The 25491-nt window shown below is 36.5% G+C and overlaps 1 protein-coding gene and 1 long non-coding RNA gene across 2 annotated transcripts in view; both read left to right on the top strand.

The window, feature by feature from the left end:
• Positions 1–25491, top strand: part of LOC135078176 (uncharacterized protein CG43867-like) — a 409623-nt gene that overhangs the window by 244660 nt on the left and 139472 nt on the right. The gene's annotated exons all lie outside the window — the stretch shown is intronic.
• On the top strand, positions 21958–22525 carry LOC135077894 (uncharacterized). The gene is made up of 2 exons (XR_010258541.1): positions 21958–22025; positions 22107–22525. It is a non-coding gene; the product is annotated as an uncharacterized LOC135077894 (long non-coding RNA).

Genomic DNA, 25491 nt, shown 5'->3' with positions numbered 1-25491 from the left:
TAGAAATCCAGCATAAGAAAAACAAAATTGTTAATGTCATCTTTGAATTTTCTTACAAAAAGTATTCAAGTATGTTATTCAAGTGATAATAAGTTTGGGATCATACACCGTTATGTCTAAGGATGTTGATTTACTAATCAATTCTAGATAAAGGCTAATAAGATCTACTCATTCAAATTCAAATTCTTTATTATTATGTAGCGCCTTTGATCACTTTTATTATACTACTTTCCAAATATACTTAGCTTGCTTGCTTTGCTCTACATACCACTACTTCGAAACAACATAAATTAGCTGCTGCTGAGAAGTTGTGAAGGAAGAACCATAGTCAGCCTTTTTACATTGACATAATGTAATAATTGCGAGCTAGGCAGGTAAAGTGCACTTTTGTTATTTTCCGCATATGCTTTGACGCTGGATCTCTTGTCATTTAACGACTGATTACCTATGCTTTGTCTTTGGATTAAATACGTTGTTAACAAACATCTGTTTAGTTAACTAACCGCGAACCTGGTTTAGATGGCGACAGATTGGTTCTGTATTAACTATGAGCCTGTAATAAGAGCTTGGCATATACATACATACACACGTTACATGAATATACACAGGTTTTGGAGAACAGCCAACACACCATCGTTAGATATCAGGTGTTTTTTTAAAGCTTTTAAAGGCAGTTATCTCATTATTGAATCGCAAATAAAAGAAGAATTGGATGTTCATAAAACCTTTAAAAAAATTACGAAACCATTCATAAGTTTTATTTTATGAAAACGTTGCATAGAAGTCAGATCAAGAGTGAATAAAAAGTAAATTACTTTTATTTAACCTTGTTCTGGGCCATATCTCACATTTTCATCCTAGTGATACGCCAGTGTGCTTACCTTGAGTTTACATTAATCAAACTCACTAGCGACTGCGTAATAAAATATAGACTGATTGTATAGCGCCCCCGGCGGTTACTTTCAAGAATTAAAATCGTCACAGATTTCCTTAATCTCTCGCGTTTTGTGAAAGCTCATAGTAAAGCTACTGATCTCCTTTAGCTGTGACCAAACGCGCTAATGGGAATTGATTTCAAGTTGCAAATTCATTATTAATGACTAACCAACGACTATCGTGCGATTAACATTCGGTTACACAAACTGTTAACTTGATAAGGCTGGGTTGCACCATCTTAATTTAACTGTGACAAACGTCAAAAATCTGTCGAACTCCATACAAAAAGCACCGGTTATCGTAATAGTTACCGTTAAAATTAGGTGGTGCAACTCAGCCTAAGTGTCCGTAGGATTGGCCCTTAGAATGTCTAGGTCCATTAGAAGGCTGGGCGGAATCTGGATTACAAAGTTTGCTGTCAGTGTGATAGAGACGCAAGATTCTAATTAACGCTTGTGTGGTATAGTGGTTAGTTCGACGAGGTCTTGAGTTCGATCCCCAGATGTTACACAAATTGTAATATCAGTGAAGTAATTGTACACAGTTCGATTAGGACCTCTCAAAAGAGATTTTGTTACCATGTTTTATGTTTAGCTGTTTGTCCTTTTAGGGTATGTTACACCCGTTTTCACCATTAATCCCTAATTTTTAAGTGACCCCTATGCTAACACATAACAGGAATTTTGTTTTTATAGGGGTCACTTAAAAATTGGGGAATGATGGTGAAAACGGGCATTAGACACCTAAAGTACAAGTAGTGTGTCAAACAACTTGATTTCTTTTTGCACTTTATAAGGAGAATAAAGGAGATCCAATTTGACATAATGTATAGACTTAAAACAGCATTTCAATCGCCCGTATCCAATACAGCGAGTCTGAACAACTATTTCAATAAAAAAAAATCGTAAATATAGACGACGGCAAGCGAAACAGTTTGCAACCTTATCCAGTAGTAGTAAGTGCTCTTTTGCGACAAAAAAGTATGATCTGATGTGCTGTTGACAGTAATTTAGAACAAAAGTTTGGGAACCACCAGCATTGTACTAGTTTCCGCGCCACCTATCGCCAATCACTCGCTCGAATGCGTGACCAGATGTTGACAGGCCTCTGCATGCATTAATTATTTATCGTCATGTATAAAAGCGGTATGTATAAGCTGTAGGTACTAAAGCTATCCTCTTGTATAAAGGTAACGATACTAATTAATTAATAAATAATTCTGAAATTAAAACAAACGATTTCCCATGACAGAGGTAACATTAATTCACAATGATTGGATTGGAACAGTACTGGTCTGTCTCTGACTCTAGTCTATGTTTACTTTGAATACAATACTTAGGCTTAGTATTCGGTAAAAGCTGTTTGTATCTAGGCAGTGATCATTAACAATTAATAATATAATAAGCATCATACGTTATTGGAGGATCTTGTATTTATACAATAACTTTAGCACACCGTTGTCTATAAATGAAAACATGCAAGCAACATCCGAAATTCTGGAAAGTCAACACTGAAAATCGTCGAGACGAATCGGGAAGTTTGCTCAGACAGACTGTTTACGAATCAAACGAGATGCGAGCTGATGAATGAAGGCTGCATAAAACAACCTTCGAGGACTCTCATCAATTTAAACGTAACATCACGCGTTCGCAATGTTACAGTCAAAACTCATAATCGGTCAAAACCACTTATGACTGCAAAAATCTGTCGAAAGTGGTTTTGACTGATGCCCTTCAATATCGCTTTTGACTGATTTTTCCATTCAAAAGTGGTTTTGACCAAGCGCGTTAGTCAAAACCACTTTTAAGTGCAAACATGTTATTCATCCGATCTAACAAATTGATAATCTACTTATCTTTTACCTGATGAATACCCAGATTTCTTAAAAGTAGTACCTAAGGTAGGTCTGATCATTTTGTATGTCACACTTTATCACAAAAATGTTACACTTTAAAATGATTTTATAACACATTTTTATGATTTCCAAGTAATTTTCACTAATCCTAGCACTTTGTATAAATTTTGACTGATTGGTAAAATTTTAAATCAGGTAAACCACTTATTGACTGATTTTTGCAATCAAAAGTGATTTTGACTAACGCGCTTGGTCAATATCACTTCTGACTGATTTTTCCAGTCTAAAGTGGTTTTGACCAAGGTCATCAGTCAAAACGACTTGACTGATTTTTGCAGTCAAAAATGGTTTTGACCGATTATGAGTTTTGACTGTAACAGCAATACAGAATACACCCCGGTGGCTACGAGCGAGCGCATGGCTACGCCGTAGTCGTCGGCTGCTATAGTAACGGCAGTCTTCGCCGCGACACCGCTACGCGTAGACGCGTCACGCTACGAAAATCCGCGGACTCCGACTCAGTCCGCATTATCGCGAACGAAAATGCTTTATGAATCCGGATTTAATTAATGTGCCGTGTTTTTTTTGACGTCGTGTGAATTCGACTTTGCGATTTCGGTGTTTACAATTTTTAATTTGTACGTCGTACTCGTGTAGTGCTGTGTTGTGACGGTACGAAATTATTTCGCAAAACATAACGAACTAGGCATTTCGTGTTGAGTTTTTCATAACCGTGTGCAATTAATGTGCATATTTTAAATTAATTAGTGCCATAAAATATTTAGTCAACCAATATTTTGATGAATTAGTGCTAATGGGAGTGCATAATTAATTCTGCATACAGTGCAATAATAATCCTGGGTCTCTACGTAAGTGGTTAACAATAGATTCAATAACCAACACATAACGTAGTACGCGTTAATAATTTAAGATGGCATTGTGTACAAAGTTGGGTGCTTTATGAAGGCTTTGACGTGTCGTCTATTTTGAGCTTACAACGGGCTTTATCTGAATAGCTTTCAGTTATGTCACGTATGAACTCCAGATAGCGTACCTACTCGAGATATGAAGTATGAACTGGCAAGGGGCAAATGAATATTAAACATTTTGAGTTAAGAGGGGTTGGTATGAGTAGGTATAGTTGGACATTGCAAATATCGTAAAATTATAAAATTACTTACTGAGCTAATAAAATAATTATCTGAACTTATTAAGTATACTTACAACTACTTAGCAGTATGTTTCGCTTAAAAATCTAATGCTATATAATATTATATTGTAACAAAATTTAAAAAAATCATATCAATATTTTATTATATTAATTAATGCCATTTGATGATAAAAAAGCTTTAAACTAAGACAATAAACAGTTCAAGTGAAAGAGCGTACGTAAATTAGTCATAAACATTATTTTCTCTAAAACATTTTAACATACACATTGCAGGAACGGTAAAACTGTGTCACTGTCATTAGATCTTCAGTCTTACTCCCTCATCTTTGTTTACTTATTTTATGCAGAACAAGGCAGGTAATCGCACCTGATGTTAAGTGAGATGCAGTCTAGGATAGGACATATCTACCAAAGTGCTTATTCACTCTCGCCTTGAAAAGGCCCGGATTATAGTCTTCGGGAAAGACAGCAGCAGGCAACGAATTCCATTACCTTGTTATGTTATGAATTCCTCTCTTATATATTTTGATCAGTTGTAATACCAACATTATTAGTAGGTATACAAACTATTATGTATTCTGTGGTAACTAGTCTACGCCCCCGCCTGACCTGGCCTTAACAGAACTGTGTCGTAATATCCTGTCTTGAGTTGGATTTGATGGAGTAATCAATGTGATTCCATTGATAAGGTTTAGGTTTGTATATGTCAACGTGAAATTGTGAACTCTGTCAGTTTATAATATAACGCGTTAGATTGTAAACTAACAGTGGGTTAGGTTAGGTTAGATTGTTTTTTTTTTTTTTTATGTGATAGGAGGCAAACGAGCAGAATTAATTGTAATTTAACTACGTCAGATTATAATCTGACGAAATTCACAATTTTACGGTGACATATACATAGTTCACAATGAGATAAATATTATTTTCTAGACTAATATACTCAACATCAAATAAATCGCACCTTCCGCGACGCGAACTTTAAAGATTTTCTTCTGACACAATCATGGTGCCCCAACAATATTGGTGTTATTTGAAAGCCCAATAAATATCCTTAAAGAAAAACACATTCAATTTCTTAATAAATGATAAACATATTTACTATAAATGTGACTTGAAAAAAGACCTCACTTTGGGCTCACCTCTGGGATCAATTAGACCGATTTTTATGGTTACAAAACCAAATAATGATCTCACGTATCCTCTTTAACAGATGGATAGCGATTAATCCCAACTTAACAGTTTTATAGCCATAAAAGTTGGCTCAAGCGTAACTACCTATTTTTTTAAGAAGTGACTCTGGATCCTTCTAAAGACACATTTTTGGAGTAAAAACCTTTCCTACAATGAGATCAAGCTTAGAACTAGGCTTTTAAATAGTGCCAATATTGGTGGGAAGTGGGGATGCATACGTTTAAAAATGCTTGTCGCGGAAGGTGCGATTTATTTGACGACGAGTGCATTATAAAGAGGAAAACTTTGTTTGTTTGGTTGTAATAAATAGGCTCAAAAACTACTGGACCGTTTTTAAAAATTCGAAAGCTACATTATCCACGAGTAACAGGCTAAATTTTATTTTGGAAAAAAATAGGGTTCTTTAAAATATGTAGATAATGTTAGTCCACGCGCACGAAGCCGCGGGCGGAAAGCTAGTATTTGATAAAATTGTCTTTTGTACTTTTACAAATTTTAATCTGACATTTATATTGCTGAGTGATGGAAGAATGAGTAACGATGACATCTAGTGTGATAGACTTTGTTCAGTAAATATTTATTTAATTGTAGCTTATCTAAAGAGGTAATGACACTGGTTTTAAAGGCTTAAGAGTTTTATAGGATAATTTCATTCCTTTGCAGTTACGATTGATATTGATAAAATTAAGATCTACATAGTTTTGAGAGTTTATTTTGATCTTATACATACGAGTAAAGTGGTAGGACGTATCACTGTAGTGTTTGATTTTTCTTGACAGCTAACCTGCAGGCCTTTTAAAATACTTCGTGTTGAAAATGTGTTGTGTTGATTGCAATTTTAACATACTGTATAAGATAATATAATTTAATCTATAAATACTTGTGGAAATTCTTGTATAAGCTTATCGTAATAGAGGTCAAAATTCACCAAAAGAAAGCAGTTCTAACGTCTGAAATTTCGATTTCATTACTAAAAGCCGCTTACTCGGAATCCTTCAATAAAACAAAGGGTGCCTCAACAATAGGATTCTTGCGGTTCCCAGCATAATGGTCCGTCTGATTCAATTCAGACCATTCTCGGACTCTTTGAGATATTTTTAATCAATTGTCTAGGAGAGGAAATGGTAAACAGGCAAAGACAATGAGGAAACAAAAATCACAATATTTTCTGTAAAACTTTTTTCTTTTGTCATGCTTATTGCGCGTCCGTGTTCGAAGTAGGTACTAGTTGTATAGGTAGGTACTACAATTATTGGTTAGCATCGGTAGATTTTGCTTCGATTCCCAGTTAGGTCAAGCATAATCAAATCAATTTAATTATCAATGGCCCATAAGTATGGTTATTGGTTCAAGTAAATTGCGTTCATAACAAAACTTATGTTCCAACTTTTGTATCGCCTCAATTAAACCACAGTGAACAAGTTCACAAAAACAATAAAAATCCTTTCAAGACACAGAACAATATCATATAAAACCTTATATGCTGTAAAAAGGCCATTTTCTAGTTGCAAAACCGTAAAAGCCAATAACTGAAGTTAGCAACATTATGCAAACACACTTAGAAGTCGAAGTTAAAAGTTTAGCTGTAGTTTTATAGCTCCCACACATGCATTTCCATTTGTTTTAAATGTAATGGTCTCATGTTAACAGACTATAACCTTTGTTACTTCAAATACAAGAAAACTATAAGATACCTATGGAACGAATTTTGTTATAATAACATGTAGGTAGGTCTGTTTAGGTACATATCGCCACTAGTAACCTTTTCAGTACTACGTCTATACTTCTACACTTTAATAATATATTATTAAGCTGAAGAGATTGCTTGATTAAACGCGCTGATTTGAAAAAATCTTTTTGTTTTGGATAACCCTTTTATCGAGGAAGGCTTTAAGCTATATAGCATCACCCTAAAGCTAATAGGGGCGAAGTGGTAAAAGAAAATGTTGCAAAAACGGGAAATATTTTATTCAAAACTAATTGTTGGTATTAAAACAATTAGTTTGCTTGCGTTAGCTGCCATTGTATTATAGTAACAGCGATTTAATAATGAAAAAAATGCATAGAGTAGCTATGTCTACCTACTAGATTATGACTTATTCTTATGAGTAAAATAAGTTGAAAGTAAATTAAAATTATAACAAGTCTAACTCCACGCCATTTCAACTATATGAACTGTGTACGTTATTCACACGGATGTCTTTTATAAGAACTTCTAAGTTAGGGACTTTTGAACTTTAGAGGGTTCCGTAGTCGAAATGACGAACTTAAGCACACGCCATGTAGGGTTTGTATTATTTCGTCGCGAGGCAGCAGGTATGCAGTTTGAGTGCTAGGATGACCAGTAAACGTTATTCATGGATAATAATTTATGTATTTATTTATAATTGGCAACCTGCCCCTGCTTCGCACAGGTGCAAATTATACTTAAAAACCTTCCTCTTGAATCATTCTATTAAAAAAACCGCATCAAAATCCGTTGCGCAGTTTTAAAGATATAAGCATACAAATTCAAATTCAAAATTCAAATTCAAAATATTTATTCATAGCAAAATACATTGCGTTGAACAAGTTACAAAAATACATTACATTATATTTCAATTAACTAACATGTCATTTTAAATAATCATAATAAAAATAAAAAATAAATAAAAATAATTCAATTAATATACGATAAAAATGTCATAATTTTTTAAATTGCAATTAGTCAAAAATATGTCCAGCTATTAAATATTATACTTATCATTAATATATTCCGCGACAGAGTAATAACACTTTCTCAATAGAAATGATTTTAATTTTCTTTTAAAAACCGATAATTTGTTTATGGTCTTCAGTTCCATCGGGAGCCCATTATACAGACGTGATGCCTGATAGTAAGCACTGTGTTTAAAAATGTTAAGTCTCGGCCAATCTGTGTTACCTCTAGTAGGAATGTCTTTCCTCCTGGTGGTAAGTCTTGTTTCTCTTTCCAGGGGAGTCTCCACTTTGTTTGGGTGTTTAATTATGTCGCAGAGCGTGACGAATATATAGAGGCATGGGACCGTAAGAACTTCCAGTCTAATAAAGTAATCCCTGCAGGACTCTAGTTGGGGAAGACGAAAAATTACCCTTATCGCCCTCTTTTGTGCTACAAAGGCTTTATTGATGTTATATTGGTAGCTATTTCCCCAAAGTTTAATGCTGTAGCGAAGTCTTGAGTCCACTAAAGCGTTATATGCCATCTTTAGCTGCTCAATCGTAACCTCATCTCTAAGGCTCCTTAACACATAGCAGGCAGAGCTAATTTTACTTACAACATTCTCTAGCTCTTTCTTCCAATTCAGAAGTGAATCGATGAAAATCCCCAAAAACTTGACATCTTTCACTGCTGCAATGTCTACATTATTCAATGTGCATTCCACAGTATCATTTTTTCTTGATGTCGATTGGAATAACATTACGTTCGTTTTTTGGCTATTGATGAGTAAGTCGTTTACGCTAAACCACGTCGAGAACGCTGATAGTGCCTTATTAACTTTAAAGTTTAATTCTAGTAAATTGTCAGCTGTGATAACAGCGTTTGTGTCATCTGCAAATATTATTGGTTTGACATCCAGCATCTCTGTACTTATAAAATCGATAAGGTCATGGGGACAGACAGCGGAAAGCAACTTTGTTTTATACTATGTAGTGATTCGCGAAAGGTCAAAAGTATGCCTCAATTTAAAGTTTCTAAAAAACGCGTTAACTCATAATTATTTGTAGGGAACTTCAGACAAGTATTTAATAACATTTTGTGACCACTAGCTGATATTTGTACATATCGCCAGTAACTAAGTAGACACAACAATAACAAACAATATTAATCTATATTTTGATTCAATTAACTTAACATTTTATTTTGAAATTGGCTTGATGTAGTACTAGATTTTGGGATAGGGTAATGAATAGATGGTATGGTCCGCCATAGTTAATACAATTCTAAATGTAGGAATTACTTCTAAATAGGTATAAAACTTGTAAAGATGTTATTTTGCGTAGCTAGCTAAAAAGTAAAAACTAACGCTCGTATTCACAAACGATGTTTGCTTACGTGAAGCGGCAAATGGAACACACAGCGTTGAATAGAGCTCTGTGATTTGTTCATGTGTCACCCTATGCGTCCACGCGCACTGTTAGACCTCATAGTAATGTTTGTGAATACGGGCGTAACAGTCAAAATAGGTCTTACAAAATCTTGTACAAGTAGATTTCGTCCGAACTTTCCCATAACCCGTGGCCACTCTACCAAGAGCCTACGAACTCTAGCTACTAACATTAATTGCAGTGCTGAAAGTTCCACTGCACTTCCCAGTCCGTATTTATTGTGCGCTCCACAAACGATTCCCAACTAATTTATCCTTTCTTGATATTTTCAAACTGCATAAAATAAAAACTGTATACTGAGAGAGTTTTTCTCAGTAGGTAATTAAATTAAAGCTAAATGATATTATGATTAAAATGATGGTATTATTATTTTACTTAATCACTTCACTGTATAGATGAAAACCGCGAAAACGCTTGAGCTGTGAGATTTGTGGAATTTATTGTGCTGTACAAAATAGATGGAGCAAAACTAATAGCAAAAGTATGCAGGCCTAATTAGCCAATACTATAAGTGTGCCGACATCTATCAACGTGCCACTACAAACTGGTGGTAGTCATCATCTAACTAACAGATTCCCATATAAGTAAATCAATATGTATAAAAGCGAAAGGTCACTGACTCACTCACTTATCACGAAATCTCAGAAACTACAGGTGCTAGGAGTCTCAAATTTTGCATGGGGGTTCCTTTTAGAACGTAGGTGCTCACTAAGACGGGATTTTGCAAAATTCAACCTCTAAGGAGGTAAACCGGGATCCACACGTACGAAGTCGCGGGCGGCTGCTTGTACGAGTAATAAATATAATTGTCTGAGTTTTTATAAATGAAGATACCTTGGTTCAACATGTTTCTTCCTTTCCCTAACTGTGTATTTGAGCCTGTAATTCTTTCTCAATCAATTAATCTCTTTTTGAATGATTGCAAGAGTATGATTTCTTTCTCAAGTGTAAATGAATAGTCCTGCCCAGTTCGACTTCAGGCACGTAACTTGCGAACAACCCTCCTCTGATTAGGATCGGGCCTACATAGTACAGACGGCATATCAAGCTATACCCTATAGCATCTTATGTCGTTGATGTAGAAGCTATTTTGCAACAAAAATTTATAGTCTGATGTGCTGTTGATTGTACGAGTACGTACATAGGAAGGTACTTGGTTGGGTGCGTTTGTAACCGAGCCAAATTCCAGATCGATCGTGTATGGTTAACCGACGTGATATTTATTAATTCAAATGTAGATGTAATAATACCTCTAATTTAGACCTTAAAGTCCAAAGTTGAGTTGTGAATGAAATGAGAAAAACTCGCATTATCACAGCCTGCATTAATAAGGTAGTACCTATCTAAGTTTTTACTCATGAGCGTTCCAATCTCGCTATTTAGTTAAAAATTAATGGACTATTTGTATCTACACCTGCATGAACACCGTATACCTAATATGACGTCTCTAGAGATGTAATCAAATCTACATTTGCTATCAAAAATAAAAGGACACCGTTGAATCTGTCACAGTAGATTTTCGTCCAACAAAAAATGTGTCCACGCGAGCAGAACCGCGGGAAAGGTCTATTTATTCTATTCTCAGAACAATGGCTGCCGTTATGAATGGTGGTCAATTACAACACTACTTAGTAGTCGGGCAGTGTGTGACGCATCCTGACCACGTGTCGCATACGACATCGTGTTTGAGTTAGGGCTTAATGGCATAATAAACACCTGACGCGTATGATAAGTGATGTCGAGCGATTTATTTGCGAGTAGTCCAGGCTGGGACGTTTTCCAGGATAGATAGAGGATATTGACCAGTTAAGCAAGAGCTCTCATTTGTTCGAAGCTGTGTCCAGTAGAGGGGTCTAGTTATATCTCAGGTTCTAGGTTCGTTCTTTCGTTCGTTTCAGCCGAAAGACGTCCACTGCTGGACAAAGGCCACCCCCAAGGATTTCCACAAAGACCGGTCCTGCGCCACAGGTCAGGTTCTACGTAACTATTTTAAATAAGAGGTACCTTTTAAGTTAGGTAATGTGCTATGAAACAATATTAATGAAATAAAAACCGCATAGAGTATAGTTTCGCACTATTTTCACTAAAAAGGAGACGCATTCAACTTTGTTAAAATTAAATGGAATCAAAACAAACCATCGGAATCACACACGAAGGGTGTCGTCCCATCGAATGAAATTGAATCTCCTTTAACCATTCTTTTATTAGCCCAAAAATGCAGACAGTGGAGACTTAATACCTACCTTTCGGGCCCCGTTGGCAATTCTTACTAACAAAACCCGAAAAACAATGGAAAATCTGTATGTTAATCCGATGGGTCAGTCAGCAAACTCCTGCCTAATAATTCACAGGCCAGGTTATATTGGTTCTAGCTGTTTATTGCCCATGTAAACACATTTGGCAGGCGCCTTGGCCTCCGTCCACGCACATGTGAGCTGCATTACGGCATTGGTTTAGAATCGCCCACGACACTTGCTTAATACTCGCCAAGGCTGCTGCAAGTAACGTCTGGCCTATAAACATTAGTAATCAAACGATTAAAACGTTATGTACCGTTTTATAAGGTTGAGTAATTAAAAACCTTTGTGCTTACCATGAGTTTACGTAAGGTGTGCTCGCTAGCGACTGCGTAAAAAAATGACATTACTTGTATGACATATTGTTCAGCGCCCCTAGCGGCTCCTTTCAAGAAACAAAATCTTCATAGAGATTATTGACGTACTCGCTAGCGAGCACACTTATCGTAAACTCATGGTAGGTACACTTATCAGAATTACGTTGTCACTTTTATAATAACAAATTATGCTTGTTCAGAGTCGCGACGGAATCTTGAGACAAGATATTGGTTTTAGTTTGAAATAGGTTTTCAATATAAGGCTTATGTTATGCTGGATTTGTTACCTTAAGCATTAATAATTTACACCAAACTTAAGCTTGCAACTTAAATAAAGTTTTGAAATGTTTTACAGTAGAAGCTTTAGTTGGATTGCCATAAGCAAACATACATTATAAGAGGCATGTAAATACTCGTAAGATAGCAAAAGTATAAGGGCCGATTTTTCAATCTTCAGATAACTTTTAACTGAAGATTAAAATTGGCACATTGACAGTTTCAATGTGGGAAAAATGTCAAAATTAACAAGTTTAATCTTTAGTAAAATTTCTCTGACGATTGAAAAACCAGCCCTAAGTTAGGCTTTTTAAGTCCTCATTGTTTATTTTGTATGTCAGCAAAACAATCGGCTATTAAATTCTAAACATTGCCAAAACCAGTTCAACAAATTTAATGCAGTATTATGTCCATCTCACATCACTATCAAGCCGACATTACAAGTAATTCAATATGTTTTATTCAAAGTTCATTACCACGTCGGTTACATAACGATCCATTGTCACACACAATAGTGTCGGGTTTCCTTTTTAGCGTGACATTAGAATTAGAGACGTGGGCGTGCGCTCATTGAGTGTAACTGTGAGTAACACATGCTAGGTTACAGACTGTTTATATGACTGGCAGAATAGAAATACTTACTATAGTTTTTTTCTTTGCTCTACGTGACCAACGCCCGTATTTACAAACATTACTATGAGATCTCACAGTGCGCGTAGACGCACTGGGTGACACACGAACCAATCACAATGATGTGCGTTTGGTTTGCTGGTTTACTTAAGCAAGCATCGTTTGTGAATAGGTACGGTCGTATGAGTAACACATGCTCGGTTACAGACTATTTTTAAGACTGGCAGAATACAAATACAGTTTTTTTTAATCCTTGCTCTTTTCGATAACTAATTTAGGTTGACCTTTTAGGTTGACCTTTTTTTGGTAGAGCAACTTTTAATGCGGTTCTGAAGATTTAGTCATAGCCGTTACGTTTAAAAATGCAGCAACTCTTTCTAATAGTGCAGTGATAACGCTTATAAATAAATGGTTTTATGAAGGGTAATAAATTGTTTTAAGTAATTTATCTGGGCCTTTGCCCAAGTGTAATTTGTATGCTTTATAAATCGGCTACATAATATCGTTTACTTGAGCAGTCCCGTAGCAGTTCAAATTTCAGAAAGAATTAGAATTAGAGGAAGAAGATTTCAGTTAAACATTTCAGATTGTATACCTGTCCCTTTTATTTAATGCAATATCAGACTTATGAAATTCAAGGAGTTTAATAGAATTCAATAATAACTAATCGGAAAGAACTTCTACCGCAAGATTTTCTATGCATTTTTAATATTTTCACACCTTGTTGCCCATATTACTTTGTGGCAAACATTTCATAGTTGGATTGAGATATTCCGTGCAGTATGTATGAGATGGGAGTCGCTATCATGTGAACAACCCATTCCTGGTTCCAGATTCCGCATGGGAAATTATGCTTCACTCACTCCTCACATAATCAAAATAGACATACATCTTTGTATGGAATAGAGACACAACTTTGGCGGCACTCTTTTAACTCATTAAACTCTATAAAAAAGGAAGTGTGATTTCCATATTGACTTTAAATCAAGTCGGGAATCTATTTAAAACCAATAAAGTTCATTTTTCCTTTTTCAAGATGGAGACTAAACGGGACTATACCCATCGAATTCAAATAACTGCAACATCTTGCTTGTCTTTTCTATTCTTCTTATCAGGGTTATGCAACTAATCAGTAGCAAGGTCAAACCCACGTATCCAGACGGAGAAACTGTTTTATAATATTACGTAATCAGTTTGTTTTAATACTTGTATGTATTTGTTTGATCAGTGTTTTTCAACCTGTGGGTTGCCTTTATAGGGGGGTCACAAAGTATTTTTTCTTGCTAGGGGGGTCGTGTCATGAAAAAGGTTGAAAAACACTGTGTTTGATAAATGAGTAACATAGAAGATATTGCCAGTCAGTTGTTATTTTAGATATTATGTCAAAATGCTATTCCCTCATAGAAAAGATACAGACGAGCAGACTAGCGGCATTGTTGCTACAGAAATAAACTTGTCATAATTAATTATTACAAATTAAATGTTTTGGAAATGTAGTGTATTATGAATGACTGATTAATGGTATCTACTACTAAGTTCATACTGTACCAAGTAGGCAAGTTGGTAATAGATATTACAAGCTACTGACAATATTGTGTGTCAAGCTGCAATTCAATCTGTGCATTGCATTGACAAAATGCATGTCCGTGCGTTGCGTGCCACTCGGGTCGATGACCTTTGGCACGACTGGCGTAGTGAAGGTGCTAGCTCACTAGGGCTTTATTATGGAACCTAGAGCTATATAACGCTGGGAACGAATCAACTTGAATGAGAATGCTCGTAATACAGTTCTGATGTCTCCTTTTAATTGTAATTTTATCAACCTAATCGTAGTAATATGTAATTCTATAAAGGTTTTAATATCTATCGAATACTCAGCTTTGTTAGGATACAAATCCAATATCATGCTTTTAAAGTATTAGGAATCCCAAAAAAAAGGTTTTCGCTTTTTGAAAATACCTGAAATTACTTGTACTGTACCCTTATTTGAGACAGAAGCTGAAGCTGGAAACATTGAATTTTCTGTAACCCTTTACTTATCAATACTCGTGAAACTTTCAAGATCAAGATCACCAGTTTTTAGATATCATGTATAGTTTAGAAATAATCGGGTCAAATCACTTATCATTTCCACCCTGTATAATTCACAAAACATGCTGCTGACATGAACCGTCATTCCTGATTAGCCTAACCATGAATCAATATGCAATTCGGCTTTCGTCGAAATAACGCGGTATTTCATTCTATTCTGTTTCATTGGCCGTTATTAAATTCCTATTTCGACCACAAATTCTGATTTCTAATTCATTTCACTGGTCGGGTCAGCCATTTGTTGGACAAATGACGTTATTATGCGTTCGTTTGTGGCTGTAAATCATAGAAAAGAGGTCATATTAGTTTGTAAGATTGTAAGTCATCTATTCTACATTCTTATTTCAAAAAGCTTTTCACAAATAGAAAACTGCTTTTCCTCTGCGAAAATTCCTGCTGATGTATAACTTTGGTGTCTTTCTTTTATCAAGTAGCTCAAGTATCTGTTTATTTACGGATCCTCCTCCATCTTAGATCTCATAATAACTTCCCATAAAATAAGTAGGTAGCAGTAAACTTGCGGATAAGACGAGCTTTTCGTGAAAATTCATTGAAATTTTATTTAAAGTTGGTTTAAACAAGTTGGTTTGAAAATTATTAAACTTGAAAACGGTTTGTCCTAATGTCATTCGATACTTTGAAATGTCAATTCAGAAAATCATCTGGCGATTATTGTTGCGTAGGGCTTTATTCATCTAAGTTTCGTAGTTAGATCGTCATTTGTCTAATTTATAATTAATCATCCTTTGTTCTTCGTCCCCAAAGTATCACATCCACAAGAGCTCACCTCAGGTGGAGATCGTCTGTTTGCCCAGGAAACCCTCCAGTGTGCGCAGCATAATTGTATTTGCCCAGCAAAGGGTTGTTTGCCGGAGCCAAAATGGCCTGGGAAAATGAACTTTTACCGTAACTTTTATCAGCGTATCTTTCTAAAAGTAAAGAATCCAGAAAGAGTATGGTAAACTTTCCTAACAAACAGCCGTTATATTGGCGCCGGTTTCTTGCAATTTGTTTTCCTTCCGACTGTAATTTTCGTTTGAAATGTCTTGGAAAAGGTTATACCAAAGTGGTTGGCAATTGGACTGGTTCAAAGAAGTGATGCTCAAATTTTAGTAATTATAGCAAATTGCTTGTGTTTCTAGCATTTTTACAGTACCTACATCATACAAAACTCGCTTTCAACGTGACTTAGCTCGCGTATAATATCGATTGATCTTGAGAACTCTATGTAAAAATAAGAGCATTATAATCTGGACCTCTTCAAGGCGAGAGTACATACAGGGCAGCTATGTACCATCCGAAACTGCACCTCATTTAACATCGAGCATCGAGGTACGAATGCAGTCAAATAGGTAGGTACCTCCTTATATAAGTGCTGCATAAATGAAGTCGGTTAAAAAGTGGTAGTATTGACGCCCAAATAAACATATTATTTGAAAACGCCACAATTCCATCGTTCCCATCTATGATGATCGTGACAAACTGACACGTTTCCATTTCTGTTCAGTATGTGCTGTGTGGAGCGCAGAGATAAGGTCACGGCAGTCCCCGGAGCGCGGGTAATCTGCATCATAAACGGAGTACTCAGTATTAACATACCGCTCAAAGGAGCATTACAAATTGTCTTGGATGTAGAGGAAAAATACGAGCGTTGTGTGATTGCATTAAAAGAATTAGTTTGTGGTTTTCACGTGGCAAGATAGGGCACTGGTTATGACACAGAATAATAATAAGTACTACGTACAGAAGTTTTACTTCGCGAAGGTATTTAAAAAAATGTATGCTCAATGTCATTATCAATATGGTGTAATTAAGCCTGTCTCAAGAGTCAAGCACCATTTTGTTGACAAACGTCAGTGATCGGCACTGCGCCGAAGCTATAGGGCTGACTTCGGGAAAATGATGTGACGTGAGGTGCCAAACTGCGGAAAATGGCGGAGGAAATATAGTTCCAAAATACTGAACTGTCCTATGCATGACATTGACAGTGGGGCGCCACCGTCAATACCGGATCGCTAGCTCCGATTTTTGCCATGTTGGAAACCATATAGTTGAACGATGGTAGCGCCCCCCTGTCATTGAGTTTGGCGGGACAGTTCAGCGTGGGTCATCTATACATGATTTAGCATGAATTATCATGAATAATATTAACTACTTATTTACCTCTCAGTGTCTTGAGGCAACTTAAAAAAGTACATTCTGTGTTTTTATTATTATTTAGGCAGTTAAATACTGCACAGTATTTAGTACACCATTTTCTATATTTTCTTCCATCATACACAAGAATACACGTGCGTGAGTCAATGTTCGCTCGTATGTGAGGCCTTGTCAAATAGTATCCTGTAGGTGGGCTATCGTGCGTGTTTTGTTTTCGATGTAAACTCGCGGAGATGAACAGGCCTGGTTATGATTCGATTGAAGCGTTTCATTTAGGACTAGTCACGGCTTGAAAATGTCCTTGATTGTATGACTGTCGAAATATTTGATATTATGGTATTTCAATGTGAAACTGAGGTTGGATAGTAGTCGACGACGATCGTAATACTGCTTTCCAACTACTCATTAAATCCCAGTTAATGTGAGTTCATTTGAGTTTATTAACTTAAGCACAAATAAGTGTAATTACAATGTCATATTATTATACAAAGCTACCTTTGTAATTTCAGAATATCTAGTTTCACAAAATACATTGTAGTCGTACAACTTAAGCTAATGAAATCCCGTTGCAATTTTCAAATGCAATTATTACAGCAACAATGTTCAGAGCTTTAGCATCGTGTAATTTCATTCAGAATATCGCATTAAACATTTAATATATCGTATAAGTATACCAATAATGTTAATACCAGTTTTGCATTTGCCTCATTTAGAATGTTTTGAACAGAATTTCTTATTCTGAGGATTTAGCTAGCCCAGGCTTGTACAGGCAACCTAAGCTTTTGCAATATAGCCTAGTTTATATTCACAATTAGTAGAACCTAGGTTTTATGTAGATTTCATTATGTAGACTTGTATAGACCAACTTAATACCGTTGATTAGAAAGGTTGCTCTGTGTGGGAGTGTGAAATAAAAGTAGGTACCTAATAGGCATTTTGTATCACAGGGTTTTATACTATTAATAAAATACAATACTCTATTTATGAAAATACAATCTTTAATGTATACTTTACACTAAAATAACTACGAATAACTAAAACTTGTTACTACTGCTCTCTCACTCAGGCAAACGTCCAAAAACATAATGAATATTAATGAAATATTTAATTTGTTTGTCGAATATTGCAGAAGATTGAATACTGTAGGTATACTGACAGTAGGGGTAGGATCTGACACCTTAAGTTTATTTTTCAAACATTATAATAATTTTGTATTTTTCCACTTTCCGCCATCCCAAGAGGTGCGAGAGAGATGAACGAACCAGATTATACAGAAATTCAGTTTTCTGGTCAAAGAATCTACACTTTACACATTTAGATCTGTGTTCCCTTGGAATAAAAAATATAATCAATATTGAAAAATGTTTATTTATACTTCTTTAAGGCATTATAGGAGTGTGCCTTCTGTGCTCATTTCATTTGTGACGTACTCGTCCATCAAATTTTCGGCAGAACGTCGAAATTTCGGCAAACACAATCAAGCAAGTGAGCGCTCACAGAAAATGTAATTACATTTTAGAGTTCGTTAACGAATGTGGGTAAAGACAAACAGCTATGGCGGATTGGGAGCGCGTAATGGGAGACATTCGGAAGATGCATGCATTTGCATGTTTATTTTATAAAGAATGAAATACCTATATGGTTAAAATTCAATGTTTTGGACCATTCTGTCTATCTGTGAGTAGGTACCTTCATATTAATACTGATTTGCATAGAATATAACAGATTCGCGTTGTTAGAAAAGTTAATTAAAAACGCACGAGTGTAATCTGGGACGTCCACCTACAAGGTGGACCGACGACATCGTAAAGGTAGCAGGGAAGCGCTGGATGCAGGCCGCTACCAATCGATCAACGTGGAAAGCATTAGGGGAGGCCTATGTTCAGCAGTGGACGTCCTATGGCTGACATGATGATGATGATGATGATGAGTGTAATCTGAACTTAATTGCAATGATACTGCAAAATCGAGGAATCGTATTTAGACAGGTTATAAAGAATATAGTACTTGTTTGTCAGTTAAGTGGTTACTACAAGCTGCAAGCAAGGATTTTTTAATTTGTCTAACTACAAACAAAAGCAAATCAATATTGACATTAAAATGTTCCCTAAATAGTGGCTACATACTAGACAGATACCGATCATTATGCGTTTCCAATCTGTCATAGTCATAAAGCAGTATCACCTAGTATCACTCGTCACTTAACGCTCGTCACTTATTTACGGAGCAAATGTATGCGCAGTCACGCCTGTCCTGCCACGTAGCTATCGCTGTTTGAACAGTTACCACACTTATTTCAATGGGGGAGGGGGTACATTCGTGTAATTGATATGACGGGACACAGTGTATTGTTAGTTAAAATCAGAATTAATCCGAACATGGCTGGCTATCTGTAGGTAATTCTCGTAGCGCGTTACGACCTCTTTCGTTTGACCGGGTTGTACTTACCAACTGTTTTTTATTAAAATTCAAATTACAGTCTTCTCACAAAATATTTCTACTTTGTGGACTTCTGTAGATTCTCTATCTTAGATGGACAATCAACTATAATTTTATTGCGATTTATCGCCGATATGAAGATTTTTGTACGCTCTTTCTGCACTGCCATCATCCAACAGTTCAAAATAACTTGATTACATAAAGAATCCTTAGTATTTTAAGCCCTTCAGTCAAAAGAACCAAATTATGTTATGTAAGTCTTATTTAATTTAGTTTATTTCGTTCCGAACATCAAAGGTTCCAGACGCAAATACTTTGCTGGAGAATTTTATTTTAAATATACCTTCATATTTTGCGCAATATTCTTAAGCTCCTTGTTACATAATTCAGACGCTTTCATCTCTGAAATTAAAGTATTCTTAGTGCTTCAACTCCTTTCGTATACTTAATTGATTTATTCCAATACAGATTTCTAAGTCTTCCGAAGATTCTAGTCAATAAATACCTAGTCCTACATCAAAAAGGCTTAAATCAGTGAAGTGCGTTTCCACTACGTCGAATGTGACACGAGTGTATTGTGAGTGGAGGTCTACCTAAGTGGAATTCACATGTGTCCGAGTGGTGCGAGGTGGGGTGCGGCTCACCTATGACGAATAACAATAACGGTGTGAACGGCAGCGCGGGCGGGGAGCCCGCCTCCGCCGATATGGATTCCCTTGAAGAAATGCTTCGTAAGGTAAGCAGTAGTTAATGTGTAAAGCTTCGGCCAAACCAACATGTGCAGATCGCGTCCGCGATAGCGATGGTGATCACTGCGCGTGTATAGACCGCCGCGACAGTTACTATAGTTTGTATCCATCATTGCTGTATACTAGAACATGCATAGAGCCTAAAAGAGCCTCTTTGAAACATTAACATATTATAGTAAATTCTGGTGAAATTCTTAGATACTATTATAAAAGGATGATAATTATTTGAATATAATAAATTACAGTTTTTTTTTTACGTAAAGCCTTCGAGCTAATCATCTACTTATAGTGGTAAAAGCACTTTAAAAGAAAAACAGAAAGTGTCTTTTACTTTTTAACATTGCAATTATTGTCTTTACAGTGCTTTCAAAATTACAAAAAAATAGAATAAAAAATATCATTTCAAATGATAGTCAAGGTCTTTATACGACGAATATCAGTGACAACGGTGTCACGGTGTGCTCGGTAGCTTCTGAAGCGCCTCGTCAGGTAGCGAACAGAATTTTCCCTGTTATTTAATATCGCGAGCGCGCTTAAGAATTCCTCCTTTATTTTTTACGTCGCCGTCGAAGTTACTCTGTCTTCAAAAGGTTATTATTCTGTAAAACGTCTATTTTTGTTACCGTCCAAGTTTCGTGTATTTTATGTTGGGGACTTGACATGCAGTTAGATAAGTTTATTACTTTGATAAACTAGGAAAAGTCCTAGGTACCTACTATAAATTACCTTTCGTTCCCACCGCTGCAACTCCTGTGTAGCTAGGATCTACAGCTTGACCGCTAATAAAAACCCAACCAGCGATGGTCAAGTTTGTCCCGGGGGAAAGTTAGGAAACTGTCATTAGAAACGCAACGAAATTTAGAAAGAAAGAAAGAAAGAAAGAAAATAATTTTATTTTGACAACCACAGATTCAGGCAATAAAGACATTACATAAAAAAAAAAATATTACTAAGTTGCCAAAAAAGGTCACCCACTCAGTAATATCTTGACAGTGTGACTGCCAAGACACTGATTTTCAGTGGGTGCCTTTTTGCAGCGCTATTTATCAAAAACAGAAGAAAAAAGAGTAAAAAAATAATAATAAAAATCATAAATTAAGCATTCAATACATTGATCAATTATAAAAAATTTAAAATTAAATAATAACAAGATGCATAACTAATTAAATTAAAACATAAGTAGCAATATTAATAATACATACATAGACATGTCACAAACAAAAACCATTTCTACTGCACGGCCATAAAAGTCGAGGCAGAGACAGAAGAGAAAAAAAAAAAAAACACATTAAAAAAAAAAAAAAAAGTATCACTTGTCAAGTTGACTTGACATTTGCCACGTCCACCAGCCACGTAACAAAAATAAAATTAACAATCGGTTTCTAATAAGTAATCTGTGATCGGTTTTAGCAATAATGTACATAGTTATTAACTTAACTTTTATAAAATTGTGATTAAATTCCATTGAGTAGAAATTATAATATTGTGGTTAAAATAAATAAAAATGTCAATCAGGTGCCGAAAATTGATGAACATGATAGGTGAGTGGATTTTTCTAACCTTGACGAATAATCCCGCGTGTCTAATTAAACAATTACCCACATAAATGACATATTTTCAGGGTGTTCAGTAGGGGAGACCTAAATACATTTAATTGGGATCTCATTCAACCACCCAACGAGAACATCGGAACGACTAAGGGCATATGGTAAAAGGGAATTAAGAAGAGCAGCGTTCTCAAAGCCGGAACGACGCCAAAGCCCAACGAACGACGTGCGTGCTCCGATGGTATGCAAATCAGTAGATTTCATTTTGTAAATCTAATAAATGCTTCTTCAACTGTATTTTAAAGGTGTGTCTCACTTTCAGTGCACGCAATGGTGGGGGCAAATCGTTCCAGCATCGAGACGCTGCAAATCTAAACGATCCTCGAAATGCCGCTGTACGATGTCTCGGAGTGAGGAAGACGTGAGTAATCACCCTTCTCTTATGCTCACTGCGACAAGGTGCACGGACTAGCTTGTCCAAGAGATATTGCGGCCGTCCTGTATTAATGACGCCGAACAACATTGTCGCCAAGTGCAACTTTCTACGGGCCTCCATCTTCATCTGATTGGCTGCATTGAGGAATGGCGTAACATGAGACCGTGGCGGGACATGGAAGCAGAAGCGAGCACATGCATTTTGAACCCGCTGCAACAACTTCGCTGAACTTGCTAACAGACAGGGCCCATAAACTGTGTCACAATAGTTTAGCTTAGACAATACAAGAGCCTCACAAAGAGTTATCCTAAGCTTTTCACTCAAATAAGGTCTTATTCTGTACAGGAGCTTCAACCTATAAAAACAATTTCTTGCACATTCAGTCACATGTTTTTCAAACCTGAGATGGCTGTCAAACACCAGTCCCAAGTTCCTGGCTTCCTCAACCAACATTATGGGCTCCCCATTTAGTTTGACAGTGAAGCTGTCAATCTTAGCAGTGTTTTTTGGAGTCCCTATTAGCATAAGCTTGGACTTTTTGGGATTTAAGGTGAGGCAGTTGTCAAAGCACCAGGCCGAAATGCTAAGTAAATCCTTGTTTAGCATAGCCATAGCTTCGCACTGGTCAGAAGGAGCGAATGAAAGGTATAGTTGCAAGTCATCTGCATACAAGTGATAGCGACAGTGCGCAATATGTTTTACAATATCAGCACTGTACAAGATGTAAAGAATTGGCCCCAAGATCGAACCTTGTGGGACCCCGCGACTTACCGGCAGAGAGCGTGAACGAACTTTTTTTCCATTGCTCAGCCTCAGTTCGACATATTGACTCCGTCCGCTCAGATAACTATGGAACCATTTTACAGTGAGGTGATCAAGACCGTAGTAGCTGAGTTTCGACAGCAACAACGATGTGTTGATTGAGTCGAAAGCCCGAGAAAAATCAAGAAGCACTAATGCTGACACCATCCCCTGATCTTGACCCGCAAGAAGGCTATCCACAACGTCCGCCAAAGCGGTCGCCGTGCTGTGTCCCTTGCGGAAACCTGATTGTGAACCAGGTAATATGTTGTACTTCTCCAAGTATGTGGTTAGCTGCTTGCATACTATTCTCTCCAAGACCTTGGAAAGGCATGGAAGGATACTAACAGGTCGAAGATCCTGCACTGATGCCGGCTGGTTGGTCTTAGGTAATGGTGTCACCGCTGCCACTTTCCAGTCCTCGGGAAACGTTCCTTGCTGTAGTGAGCAATTAATAATAGCTGTCAAGGTCTCGAGTGAGTGCGGCAAGGTGAGCAGCAAAGCATCCAGTGCCAGGCCATCGTTTCCCTGTGCGTTCGACCTCAGCCCCCCAACAACCTCCATCACCTCCCTGCTAGTTACAGTTTGGAGTGAAAAAACAGCCTTGGCATTATACCTATTATGCTCATAAAAAGATAATGTAGAAATCGATACTTCGTTAGAGCCTGGTATGTGTAGAAAGTGCTGATTTATAACATTAGGTTCATTGAACTCTGGTGGCAGCTCATTGGTCCTCTCATTATTTGGAAGCACCGTATTTTTTAAATTCTTCCACAGTTTCTTTGAGTTACCTATGTTAGTATTTATATATTTTTCAAAGTAACATTTTTTCTCCCTTTCCATCGCCTCAAGTACTACCCGTCTCATTCTTCCGTAACATTCTTTCAAATTTGATGTTTTGAGTTTTTTATATTTATTGTGATACTTATCCCTAATACGCATCATTGTTTTGACAGTGTCTGTTATCCACGGGTGGGGAGGATGTTTAAACTTTTTGGTAGTTATTGGGGCATGTAAATCCATCAATCCGACAGTGCATGATGTGAATGCCCGTACCAGATGATTAACCTCATTAATTTTCCTAAAATTGTTCCACTGAATGGCACTGAGGTCCGAATTCAGCCGTTCAAGCAGAATGTTCTTAAACGGTCTATATGTCACCCATCTAGGACTTGGTATGTTCACTTTAATCTTGACTTCTGCCAGTATCATGGCATGCCCACCTCGATCTGGTGAGTGCCTAACTGTCAGATTTGGAACCCGAACATCCGTGCACACAACATCTATTAAAGTGGCACTATGGTCTGTGAAGTGGGTGGGTTCTTTGACAATTTGACTTAAATTCAGACTCTCAATGAATTGTGCGAAGGCTCTATACCCACGGCCGCTGACATCAAGGAGATTGATGTTGAAGTCTCCCACCAATATCAAGCCGTCAGAGTGCGAGAAGGAGGTGACCGATTCAGTGATAGCGTCTAGGAATATATTTACGTCTAGCCAGGGTGGTCTATAAAAAGTTAAGTAAATTAAGTCTATTTAAAGTTAAGATTCGACTTCCCTACAGTGCAAAGCGGATTACAGGAGACAAAACAAAGGTTTCAAATTCAAATTCTTTATTGCTCCAATGTTGGTATACAAAGGTTCATACATAATACATATAGACATAGACCCAAACCATGGACCCTGCTAGGGTATTGCAAAAAGGTACCTATAAATTGTCTAAAAGATTTATTCATAGATTGTTTGTAATATCATAGCTTAATACTCTACAAATATGCACATACTACTAAAAATCCTTAGATCCAGCCGCACTGAGTGGCGGTCTGCCTACGCCGAACCAAACTGGATTAATTAAACACATGTTTGCCTTAATAATTGGAGTCCTGTTTGTCTAGGCCTCGGAAACTAATGCCTTACGCCTATCAGGAAGCACTAGACGATCTAATGCTGTGCAAACGGTTCATTAGAGGGTCTGGTAATTTAATTAAAGTTAACTGTGCAGTTAAACTAATAATGTAAATGCATAATGTATTCAAAAGCTCAAATGCGAATAATACATGCAAGGGAAAATATAGGGTGTTAGTTCTATTTCTGATAAAATTACGTATTTAAACAGAATTAAAGCTAGAAATATTAAAAGCTGGCAATTAACTAGATTCTTAAGAAATAAAATAGTACAGTTAACTAAAAAGAAGTCAGTTAATTACAACCTGAAAAAAATAGAGTTTTTAATTTAAAAAAAACTGTGCTGACTTTTTAATTAGTTCATCTATGTATTGGCAAGTAGGTATGGCAAGCAAAAATAACAAACCACATGTGCTTACATTATACATTGCACACTGTCCTCGCGTCGCACGTCAAAATGAAAAACTTCGCAAAAAACGAGAGGAAAGTCTGCAAAATGACAAAATATGGATCAGTTTTTGTTCATCCGTTCACAGCTACGAGTACAACGGACCGAATGGAAAGA

This window comes from Ostrinia nubilalis, chromosome 14, assembly GCF_963855985.1.
Source record: "Ostrinia nubilalis chromosome 14, ilOstNubi1.1, whole genome shotgun sequence".
In the NCBI taxonomy this organism is placed as follows: Eukaryota; Metazoa; Arthropoda; class Insecta; order Lepidoptera; family Crambidae; genus Ostrinia; species Ostrinia nubilalis.
This window is presented reverse-complemented; position numbering and strand designations above follow the sequence as displayed.